The sequence below is a fragment of the Pseudophryne corroboree genome, chromosome 5 (assembly GCF_028390025.1).
Source record: "Pseudophryne corroboree isolate aPseCor3 chromosome 5, aPseCor3.hap2, whole genome shotgun sequence".
Classification (NCBI taxonomy): domain Eukaryota; kingdom Metazoa; phylum Chordata; class Amphibia; order Anura; family Myobatrachidae; genus Pseudophryne; species Pseudophryne corroboree.
In genome coordinates this window covers 600,155,612-600,167,676 of record NC_086448.1, presented here as the reverse complement: position 1 = coordinate 600,167,676, position 12,065 = coordinate 600,155,612, and the positions used below count along the sequence as shown (strand labels likewise).

The following is a 12,065-nucleotide window of genomic DNA, read 5'->3' as shown; positions in this document are numbered from 1 at the left end:
TTCCCTGATGCATTCTACACAAAGAATCCGAAAAACGACTCCCATAATCAGAGGCCTGTGGTTGGCACAAGCTAACATTCATATCTAGCAGCTGGGTCGTGACATTGGCGTAGGGTTCCTTACACAGCTGTGTAGTGCCTGTGCCAGTATTTAGTCTCATTGTGAATGCCTGACCCAGCTGCTCTGTAACATTCATCCCTCACTATGTATATCTATTCTTTTTTTATTATAAAAAAAATACAATAGTACTAGGAGGCAGAAACTTCACAAGAAGGGAACAGTGATTAACCAATCTATTAAGGAATTGAGTCTGAAGGTGACTCTTGGATTTGTGTTGTACGCGAAGGTTTCTAATTCGTAATGTACTTTAATACCGCATTCATAGAGCATATAAGGGCCTGTTTACTGGTGCTTGGCGCTTAAGCTGCCTGCTTATGTGCAAGTAAATACAGTGTGTAAATGCTTTGATCCATGGTTCTGAATTATATAGGCATAAAAGTGTTCTTGCAGCACTAGACACTGTTGGGACATCAAAGACCATGCTCCTGTGCTTCAATCCAGACAGTAAAGCAATTCATTTTGTGCTTTGCAAGTTTGCAAAGTGCTACCAATATTGTGCCTTCTGCTTTTATTCCATATATTTGTAAGCTAGGTATTCCAGGAAATGTATAGTGTATAAAATATTTTGGCTTGTGGTTGGGTTATAATAAGGGACCCAAAACATGATTGCATAAAGCATTTAAGGCCAAATTCTGCTGGAGAAATGTATGAAATTCCACACAACCTTTTTAGGATTTTCACTCATTAGTAATATAGTGTAGTCTTGTTAACTAGGAGTCTGCAAGGTAGTTAATCACTGCCTAAGAGTGTTAAAAGACATTGGGCCTTATTCAGGTTTGCTAGCAAAAAAAAAAAGCACACTAATGGGCAAACCAGTGCTGCACCCAGGTGGGGCAGATGTAACATGTGCAGAGAGAGAGAGTTAGATTTGGGTGGGGTATGCTCAAACTGAAATCTAAAGTGCAGTGTCCAAAAATAAAGCAGCCAGTATTTACCCTGCACAGAAACATTATATGTTATGTAAATCTAAATCTCTCTGCACATGTTACATCTGTCTTACCTGCAGTGCAACATGGTTTTGCCCATTAGTGTGTTTTTTGGGGGTTTGCTAACAAACCGGAATAATCTCCATGGTCCTTAGCATCTTTTTAAAGATTATAAATGTCACCAAAGCAATATGATGATGCTGGGCAGCCTACTTCGGTATACATATTTTACGGCTGTAGCGATTGTATGTCATATGACATATTATATTAAAGTCCAATACTGCGTTCACTTGCTCTTAAATTTCCACACTGAGATTATTTTAGAACAAGGTGCATACACACTTATCAATATAGTAAATGATAGCGCTCATTTTCCCCCTCCTGAGCGATATTGTTTCCTGTATTGCCCAGTGTGTATGCAGCCGACGACGGCCGATGCACTGTGTGATATTGCTAGCGATAACGCACAGTGTGTATGCCCACTGTCGGGTGGCCAGGGCCGGGAGGGGACACACTAGGCGATGTCGCTTACAGAGCATATCGCCTAGTGTGTACCCACCTTAAGAGAGAGAGAGAGAGAGAGAGAGAGAGAGAGAAATAAATAAATAAATAAATCTTTTTCTTAGTAAACCAGAAAAAAAAATCTGGTTTGAAAACATAATTCATTGAAATATGGACTTGTTTTATGTAAGTATCTTTACTTAAAATTTTTAAGTGGTCTGAGTTTGCCAAAGGCTCAAACAGCACTACTATTACAGTTGGCTTGTTTCAAGTAGAAAGCAGTGTTGTCCCTGCCTCCTCAAATAAGCTCCCAAAAATTACAGTTTTTAATGGTGTTCTTTTTAAATAAGATCAAATTCACAAAATATGTGTAACGAGGATAAATATATGAAATAACTCACCTACTTTTGCTTTCTCCTATCCCGGGGAAGTCGGAGAGGAGATTCAGTGTCCACTCTGGGGGCGGGGCTAAAGTTCTGCCATTCTTATGGAATCACATAATATTGGACACATCCCCTCCCTATGTCTTCGCAATGCATGGTATTCTCTCACCATCTGGACATCTACCCACTCTTCTGAAGAACCGGGGGAACTATCCAAAAAATTGTGAGACTCCCCATGACCTTCCAAAAGAGTAGGTAATTATGGAAATAACTAATATGTCCAATTAGACTTACTGTACTAATTCTCTTCAAAGCTTCAATCAAGCACTCCAAACCCACTCCTTTATTAAAGCTTTCCAGATCTAACTCACCCATCCATTCCCTCACTGTCTCTTCCATCTGTATGACCTCTGTCTGCCCATCCCCTCTAGACTGTAAGTTCTTACTAGCATTGCCCTCTTTCCTCTTCGGCCCCTCCCCTACCCACATTGGCACCAAAACTTCAGGTTAAACCGACAGCACTACCTCTGTGGGAACTGTGACTGCACAACACTGAAATCATTCTCAACTGCGCTTGATTCGGGTGCATTCCCCCTCCTTTGCCTATATCGTAGATGGATGTATAGGCTTGAATGGCCTTTTGCTGCTCCTCCTTCCTCTGAAGCATATAGAGTGTTTGGTATTTTGCCCAGGCATGACAATGGGCTTTCTCATCCCACGGACAGCAACTGTCTCCACTGGTGCCTTATTCAAACAAACGACATCACCATCAGAATCCTCATCGTCAACTGCTTCCTCAGCGCCAGCTACACCAATATCCTCCTCATCCTGGTGCAGTGACATCCTCAATCTCAATACCAGCAACTGGACTGGCGGTGCTCTTCCCAGCACTTGCAGGGGGGCATGCAAATGGTGGTAGGAGCCTCCTCTTTCCATACAGTCTTGGGAAGGTCAGGCCTAGACATTGCAACCACGGGCACACTTGGACTCTCCTTGGGTATTTGTGATATCTCTGAACGCACAGTTTTTTTTTCCTGTGCTTTAACAAGCTTAATTTTTTTATTTTTTTTTAGATGGATGAGGGCTTCCATCCTCGTGAGAAGCTGAACCAGCAGTTATGAACATAAGACAAGGCCTTATCCTTTCCTTGCCACTTTGTGTCGTGAATGGCATATTGCCAATTTTCAAAGTTTCTTGTCAGATAATTTCTGACCAGGTTTTAAGCAGCTAGAGAACCAGTGTAATTTATGAGTGTCCCTGTTTAAAGGCATGTTATGACCAAGGCACCACATACAATGTATTTGTGGGAAAAGGACAAATCATTGCAGGAATGGACAAAGCCCTTGTTGGAATGTGTGGAAACGATAGGGGATTGGTGAAGATTCCGCCCAATCTTTCCTATGGAAGTGAAGGAGTGATCAACATTCAAGACCTGTGTTCTTCATGCTTGGATTTTATATCAGTCTGGTAAAGCCTCCAATTTATTCTTAACGTATGCTGTGGACATAGTCACACAGCGGTTATTTTTCTACACAGATCCAACAGTTGAAACAATATTATGCTATGTTGGAAATTTTCTCTTTTTTTACATATTTGCTGATACCTGGTGTATGAAAATCCACCTTACATTGTGAACTAAAATCCTGTTTGAGATAAGTATACCTTTATGACATAGGGTGCTGCACTTTCACACATTTTTTTTAGCACCTTAGCGCACAAGTTCTCTGTCACTCCCATATTTTTTCTTTCAGTTCTAATCTTGGTTATAGGGTATAACCACGACAGAGGACAGCTGCAGCTCTGTTAGCGCCAATAGGGTATCTCCACATACTCTTTTTTTACTTTATTGTGTGAAAGAGTCAGCAATGAAAGAAGTAATTTTTCAGCCAATTTATCCCAAATTTTTAACGATGACTGTGAAGAAGGGAGTAAGGAAGAGGAAGACGGTCGTGTAGCTCTAGGTATGTTCACAGCATCTGCTACCAGGAAATTTATGCACGCTGCTTTTTCCAGGATGACCCAACCTACACCCGAATCTGTAGCACAATAGAACTTAAGTTGAGCCAGAATACAGGCTTCATGGTACAAGGTCAGATCTGGGAGATTGAGACCCCCTTTAGCCTTGGGTAGAATCATTTTTGATTTCGCAAGTTTGGGGGGCCCAGTCAGTCAGATGTATTTAGTTAAGATAAGGTTACACTCAGTTAAATATTTAGTGGGGACAGAGTAAGGAATTGTGCGGAACAGGTACATTAACTTTGGTAATAGAGATATCTTGAATACGGCCATGTGGCCCAACAAGGGAATCTCATAATTAACCCAGGATTTAGTCAGGGAAGAAAGGGTCATGATCAGAGATGGGAAATTCGCCTCAAAAGCTTTGGAGGTAACTGCCGGAATAATAATGCCAAGATATTTTATTGATTCAGACTGCCAATTACACGGATTGCGGGCCTGTAAGGAGGGTGATACACTAGTGGGATTTATAGGGAGGGCGTCAGTTTTTGTTGTATTCAATTTATAGTAAGCCTTCCTGTAGTCGTCCAATATTAAATGAAGATGTGGGAGGGTAGAGGAAGGGTTCGAGACAAATAAAAGAACGTCATCCGCAAATTATCATCATTGCGGATCCTAACTGCTAGGGATTCAGTAGCCAGGACAAAAATTGGAGGGGACAAGGGGCAGCCTTGCCTAGTTCCATTAGAGATAGGAAAGAAATCGGATAAAAAGTGTCAGGTCGGGGGGGAGTTTCAGTGGATCCGTTGGACTCTGACCAACCGAAGAGGCAGATGCCCCTGAGTGCTGGAAACAAGGAGGACGAAGATAATTCCTTCTCATGTATTTATTAAAGATAACAGATCGGAATGAGACTGTAGGAAGACTGAGACTAAACAGTTCTGGATTGGAAAACTGCCGAAAGGAAGTCACTGAATGATGCGAGGCCGAGACTGAAGAACAGTGATGAATATCCTTTAGTTGGTACAAGATGTGGCTGAAGAATCGTGGTGCTGAGTTGTTGACTGATACGAAGGCAAAGCTGAAGAACTAAAAAGACTGTGTGCCGGATAATATAAAGACGTGGACATAGAACTTGTGAAGACTGGTTGCTGGATGATGCGAAGACGTGAATGAAGGACTGTGAAGACTGGTTACTGGATGATGCAAAGACGTGAATGAAGAGCTGTGAAAACTGGTTGCAGAATGACGTGAAGACGTAAATGAAGAACTTGTGAAGACTGGTTGCTGGATGATGCGAAGACGTGGATGAAGAGCACAGGCTGAAGCGAGAGAATCACCGAGGAAATCCTACGGTATCCGAAGGCACTGGTGGGAGAGCGGTTGACCATGACCGCGCGCTGGAGAACCGGCAAGATCCTTGCAGCGGGAGACAACCGGCAATCACTGAGAGCAGAGATAGGACCAAACAACTGTAAATGCACAGATATACTCTGCATGACCACAGTGCTAGGGTACAGAGTATCCACAACAAAGCACTGGCACAGAATGCAAATTTCCAGCCTATTTATAGACAGCAAGGAAACAGGATTGGCTGACACTCACCCATAGATGCTCATTGGTGCACACTTGGTCTCCAACATGGCCGCCCCTATGCCGCAGACACACATGAGCACTGCAGGCCACTAGGTCTCCACACTCCCGGCTCCCAGAGGCCGCGTCATCCCTGCTGACGATCGCGCCGCATCCCCACGCGGGCGCACAGCACCCCCAGCAGCCGCACCGGTAAGGGATGGACACGGGGACCTGCAGCGGTAAGCGACCGCTTCATGACAAAAAGCCATTGCTGAACATACGGGCCGATGGGGCCGAATACAATGAAAAAATAGATGCTAAAATTTGAGCATGAAATCCAAGCTTAAGAAGGATTTCTCTCATATACGACAAGTTTAGACGGTCAAAAGCTTTTTCTGCGTCAAGAGAAGGCCCTGATCTCGTGGTAAGGAATCTATTTTGAACACTCTACGAGTGTTATCGGATGTCTGCCTACCAGGAACAAACCCAGCTTGGTCCATGTGAATCAGCAAGGGCAAAGAATTAACACGAGTAGCTATAAGCTTCGCATAAAGTTTAATATCAACATTCCATAGAGCTATGGGCCGTTAGTTATGGCAGTAGGCGGGGTCCTTGCCTGGTTTGGGAAGAGTTACTATTTGTGACTCCAGCATTTCTGGGGGAGGAGTTCCTATCATGGAGATCGTATTAAAAAGTCCAGTCAACGAAGGAGCCAACATTTCACAAAAGGAGGTGTAGAAATCATGAATGAAGCCATCAGGGCCTGGGGCTTTACCTTTGGGCAGAGACTTTATAGCTTCATCAACCTCCAGGGAGCATTTAATGTGACCAATTGATCATCAGTAAGAGATGGTACATGTAGCTTATCTAGAAAGGAAGATATAGAGGCAGAGAAAGATACAGAGGCAGAAGAGACAGATTCTGTTCCTCGCTTGTTGCATTCTGAGTTTTTGAGCTAGCATCTTACCCGACCTATTCCCAAATAAATAAAATTTCTGACGTAATCTATTTAACAGCACAGGTACTCCACAGTGACTGGAGCAACACCCCTACAGAGCACACACTGACCCCACCCGACGCCACCACCCACAGAGAGACAGAGATCTGTCTCCCTCACTCTCCAAGTCCGGAGTGAAAATGGTGGCAACACGCGGCTGTTTATATGGAATCCGAACCCGCGTGAATCCGACAGCGGAATGATCACGTTTTGCCTCGTTCTGGTTTCCGAGTCTGGCGGGAAGTCCCGAGCCGGTCTATGATCCGGGCTTGGAACGGGTTGTTCGGGGGGGTTCTGTTCTCTGAGAATCGAACCCGCTCATCTCTACTACTTACAGTATATAGCTTGTATCCCATGTTCTGCAATGTTTTGTACTATAAATCTTTTGCATTTCTTCCTGTTGTTTGTGTGCACTGTTTATGCAGAGCCGGCCCTAACCAATATGATGCCCTAGGCAAGATTTTGGTTGATACCGCCTAGCTCCACTGCTAGTTCTGCATCTGACCCTTTCCCTTTCCTAGCACCATCACCCTTCACCCATAGCAGTCCTTATTTTGGTGTTCCTATCCCCTATAATTTAAGTAGGAACAGTGTGCACATTCGGCACACAGCCCAAAAAGGGCTGTGTTTTTGCTAGCAAGGGGCATGGCCACACAATAGTACCCCCAGTTCAAATTACGCCACACAGTACTGCAACTTTATTCACATTTTATCATGCGATAGTGTCCCTAATTCACATTACATCACACAGTAGTACCATTTTACCTTATAAACATTACTCCTCACCGAAGTGCTGCTTATTCTCATTACACCACACCTTATTGCTCTTTATTCACATTAGACCACACAGTAATGCCCTTTCTATACGTTACGCCACAAAGTAGAGCACCTTATACACATAATGCCACACATTAGTTATGCATTTATACACATAATACCACACAGTAATGCCGCTTAAGGGCCTTACACACATAGCGACCCGTCGCCGAGCTGCCCAACGGCCGATACGGCAGATGGACGATCCGGCGGCGGCGGGGAGGTGATGGTGGGAGTGAAGTTTCTTCACTCCACCCGGCTCCATAGCACTGCATGCTAATATGGACGAGATTGTGCATATTGGCCTGTATGTTTAAACGAGCCGGCACCAGCAGTGAACGAGCGCGGGGCCGCGCATCGTTCATCATTGGTGCCTACGCACTGAAAGATATGAACGGTATCTTGTTCATTAATGAACGAGATCGTTCATATCTTTCACTGGTATCGACCAGTGTGTAGGACCCATTACACATATGACACTCATTATTAATGTCTTTATAAACATAATGCGCCTTACACATTATGCCAACCTTTATTAATGCCCTTATACACATAATGTCCCTTACACATATGCCGCACATTATTAGTGCCCTTATACAGGGCACTAATAGGGCAGTACGGATGGTGTAATGGTTAGCATTACTGCCTCACAGCACTGAGGTCATGGGTTCGATTCCCACCATGGCCATAACTGTGCGGAGTTTGTATATTCTCCCCGTACTTGCGTGGGTTTCCTCCGGGTACTCCGGTTTCCTCTCACAATCAAAAAATATACTGGTAGGTTAATTGGATCCCAACAAAATGAACCCTAGTGAATGTGTCTGTGTGTACATGTGATAGGGAATCTAGATTGTAAGCTCCACTGGGGCAGGGAATGATGTGAATGGGCAAATATTCTCTGTAAAGTGCTGCGGAATATGTGTGCGCTATATAAATAACTGGTAATAAATAAATATAGACATAACACACCTAATGCCCCTAACACATATGCTGAACACTATTGCACATCCAACCCACTCACACACAGCACTCACACGGCCGTTAACACTGTGACCTCTGCCTCCGCTTGAACACAGATGTGTCCTCATACAACTTGCCTCGATGCACAATGCAGCAGGCGATGCCTGGCGGGATTCAGCTGGCAGCTCTGCTAACGCCGGGTGCCTTTTTTTGATGAAAATGTGTCTTATTTTCATTATTATGTGGCTAGGATGCACAAGCAGCTTCTGCTGATTAAAATGATATGCGGCATGCCTATAATATGTGTACGACTGTCGCTGTAACTGCATATGAAATGCTATGTTACAGTGATTTCCATGAATGCACTGTAATGTAGCATTTCGTATGCAGATACACCCGCTGTCACACACAGAATATAGGCATCTTGCATATCATTTTAATCAGCAGAAGCTGTTTGTGCCCCTAGGCATGCCAAACACCTCAGGCATTTGCCTAGTTTGCCTATGCCTAAGGCCGGCTCTGTGTTTATGGTTACATACTTTGCAGAACTGTTGTGGCTCCATATAAATAACAGATAATATATTTATACATAATCTTATGGTATGTTACATAGCCATTGGAGAACATGCCTACAGATAATCCAGCAAAGACTCCAGCACAAAATCAATGCTTACATCTTACCTTCAAAGAGTCCCTCGCCTCCAATATCATTAGAGTGGGAACACCCAGGCAATTATCCTAAGATAAAATACTTTGTTATACTTTTATATTTTTATAGCAATTACTGCACTTCAAGAAATGGTGAATTTGATCATACTACTGCAGTTGCAACAATAACACATTAGACATCACCATACTTTAGGTATCGTCTGGCACACAAGACCTGCAGTTGTTCACAATAAATGAACAATTAGTCTTCCAGTGTAATCTTCAGTTCTTCCAGGAGTTCTTCAGGAGTAGTAACCCCATACCATCCTGCCGTGCAGCTGCAAACCACCAGCAACACTTGTCTCTATCAGCCTTTCTTAAGTGGTTCCTATTCTTTGCCCCCAGGGTGACACTTAATCTGCTGACACTCTAATTGGAAGCTCTTCTTGCCTGTGCTGGGTTTTGCTGATGCTGAACTACTTCTGGCTTCCTGATAGGTGGATCTGGCTTGCTGGGGTTGGGACCATCTGTTCAGCACTGCCCCCGTGATCCTTAAGGATACAGTCATTATGTTGGCAATCATAATGTCGACCGTTATGTTGACATTGATGAAATATTGACATTCTGCACAGACCAGAGGATTAGTTTTAGGCGAGGGGAGGGGAAGGGTAGGCACTATGGGGCGGGTTAGGGTTATGCTGTGGCAAGGGAGGTTAGGGTTTCAGCACTAGGGTTACAGGTTAGCGATACTCACTGCTGCTGCAACAGTAACAGCCTGAAGTGTCCATCAGCTAACCACTGGACCCAGAAGACACCACTGGAGCATTTTATCAACATTCTAATTGTGTCGGCATTTTCAGTGTCACCATGATGCATGTCAACATGGTCATTACAGCTACGTCGACATTCTCATGACAAATATACTGGACCTAATTCTTAGTCCCCTGCTGCACGCCATCTGAAGAAAATAGGATAATGAGGCCTTCATAGGATAATGAGGCCTTGTTCTCAGCATTGGTGAGCTACAGACTACTGATCTTTGACTAAACTGGACTCTACACAAAATCTGACAGCTCCACTGGATACTTACTCCAGCTGTTGACTGAGGCATGATTCAGCACTTAGAGGACCTGTGGAGCAGGCTGCACTTGAATTGATCTAGGGCTGATACAATACAACTTTGGGGGCTGTGGTACTTCTGCAGACTTTGTAGTAGCGCAAACACGACTTTTAACAACACACACATATATATATCTCCTATATAATAGCCCTATTCTGTGACCTTGTGATTCATTTGCTAACGCTGGGCGGAGTCACAACAGTGGGCGGAGTTATTCAAATGAGTCACAGAGATCTGGCCAAATCTACAGGAGACTAGGAGCAGAAGCAGATAGCATGGGCATTGGGCATGTCACAGGCAGGGGTGCATACCTCCCAGCTTTCTGCAGGAGCTTTCTCCAGGCAGAAGGAGGGAAACACACTCGGCGAAAAGGGGGCGTGGCTTCACGGGAGGGCCCCCGTTTTCGTCAGTGAGGGGGCTTGCCCAGCGCTCTGTGAGCTGCTGGCATGCCCCCAGGGGCTGATTATGAGTCCGGGGGGCACAGGGCACTTGAGACAGGGGAGCCCTATCTCATTGCTGTGCCTGCTGTGGGTTGGGGGCGTGGCCTAATCGCGCCCCGTGCGGCCACGCCCCCTTATGCAAATTCCGATTTTTATTTTTTTTATGGGATTTTGACCCCTCAGCTAGGGCTAAATCCAGAGGACGTGGTCGCTCCCCCTACACACCCGCACAGGGAGAAGAAAGCAGGGAGACTGCTGCCTCCCTGCAACACCACAGACCTGCCAATATGCCAGTGGCAAACGCAGGATTTGCATGGGGGGGTTTCCAGAACTGGGCGGAGCCAATCACGGGGGTGGGGACTGAGGTGACCCAGTATATGCTGGGTCCATAAAACTAGTGTCTGTGTGTGTGTGTGTGTGTGTGTGTGTGTGTATATATATATATATATATCTACACATATATATATATATATATATATATCTACACACATATATATATATATATATATATATATATATATACATACATACACACACACATACATATACACGGGTGGTCCTCAGTATGCCGGCGGTCGGGCTCCCGGCGACCAGCATACCGGCGCCGGGAGCCTGACCGCCGGCATACCGACACTTATTCTCCCTCGTGGGGGTCCACGACCCCCCTGGAGGGAGAATAGAATAGTGTGGCGCACGTAGCGTGGCGAGCGCAGCGAGCCCGCAAGGGGCTCATTTGCGCTCGCCACACTGTTGGTAAGCCGGTATGCTGGTCGCCAGGAGGCCGGCCGCCGGGAGATCGTAGTGAACCCACATACACATATACATAGCATATTAAACATGCATACATATATATATATATATATATACACACACATACAGTACACATATATATACACATGTATATATATATATATCATATGTGTGTGTGTGTTTATATGTACGTATGTATGTATATACATGTGTATATATGTAGGCACATGGATATATATGTACTATAATTAAAATAAAGTAAACTTTTATTGCACTTGCAAGTGCCACCAGGAAGACAGCAGGCTGCAGAGGACGCTAGACAGTCATTAATAATACTCATGCAGCTAAAAAAAAAAAAAAAAATTTTTTTTTTTTTTTTTTTTTTTAGTGGAGGGGGGTTTCTGGGTACTCGGAACCCCCCCTGGGTGCGCCACTGCATGCAGCAGCGTGTGCTGACTGTAGCACAATGCTGCCGCTGTTGCTGGCAGGACGGGGGGAGCTTCTGAGCTGGGACAGAGCTACTCCAGCCGGGGGGCCCCCTAAAACTGTGGGGCCAACGGTACGTATCCCCTGGCCACCCCCCCCCCTTCCCCCCTTAATCCGGCTCTGCTGCTGGAACCCCCCCCGTAATCCGTACCCCCTGATGCCCCCTCTCCCTCTGTCTCCACTATTCACCGCTGCTCTGCTAAGCAGAACAGCGAGTACAGGAGCTTTCCAACTGCCCCCCCCCCACCGCCGGACACTGCGACCCGCGGGTGGGACAGCGGGACAGACCCCAAAAAATGGGACTGTCCCACGAAAATCGGGACATTTGGGAGGTATGGGGGTGTGTGAGGGGTATATCATACAGACAGACGGGCACCGGCTCACTGT

At 45.1% G+C, this 12,065-nt stretch overlaps 1 protein-coding gene and 1 long non-coding RNA gene across 5 annotated transcripts in view; one reads left to right on the top strand and one right to left on the bottom strand.

Annotated features, from left to right (window-relative positions):
* The window catches only part of LDLRAD4 (low density lipoprotein receptor class A domain containing 4), a 969,790-nt gene that overhangs the window by 817,118 nt on the left and 140,607 nt on the right, over positions 1 to 12,065 (top strand). The gene's annotated exons all lie outside the window — the stretch shown is intronic.
* The window catches only part of LOC134929252 (uncharacterized), a 66,612-nt gene that overhangs the window by 46,809 nt on the left and 7,738 nt on the right, over positions 1 to 12,065 (bottom strand). Inside the window, exon 2 of the long non-coding RNA XR_010178417.1 lies at positions 8,916 to 8,972. This is a non-coding gene — a long non-coding RNA (uncharacterized LOC134929252). The remainder of the gene's footprint in view (positions 1 to 8,915; positions 8,973 to 12,065) is intronic.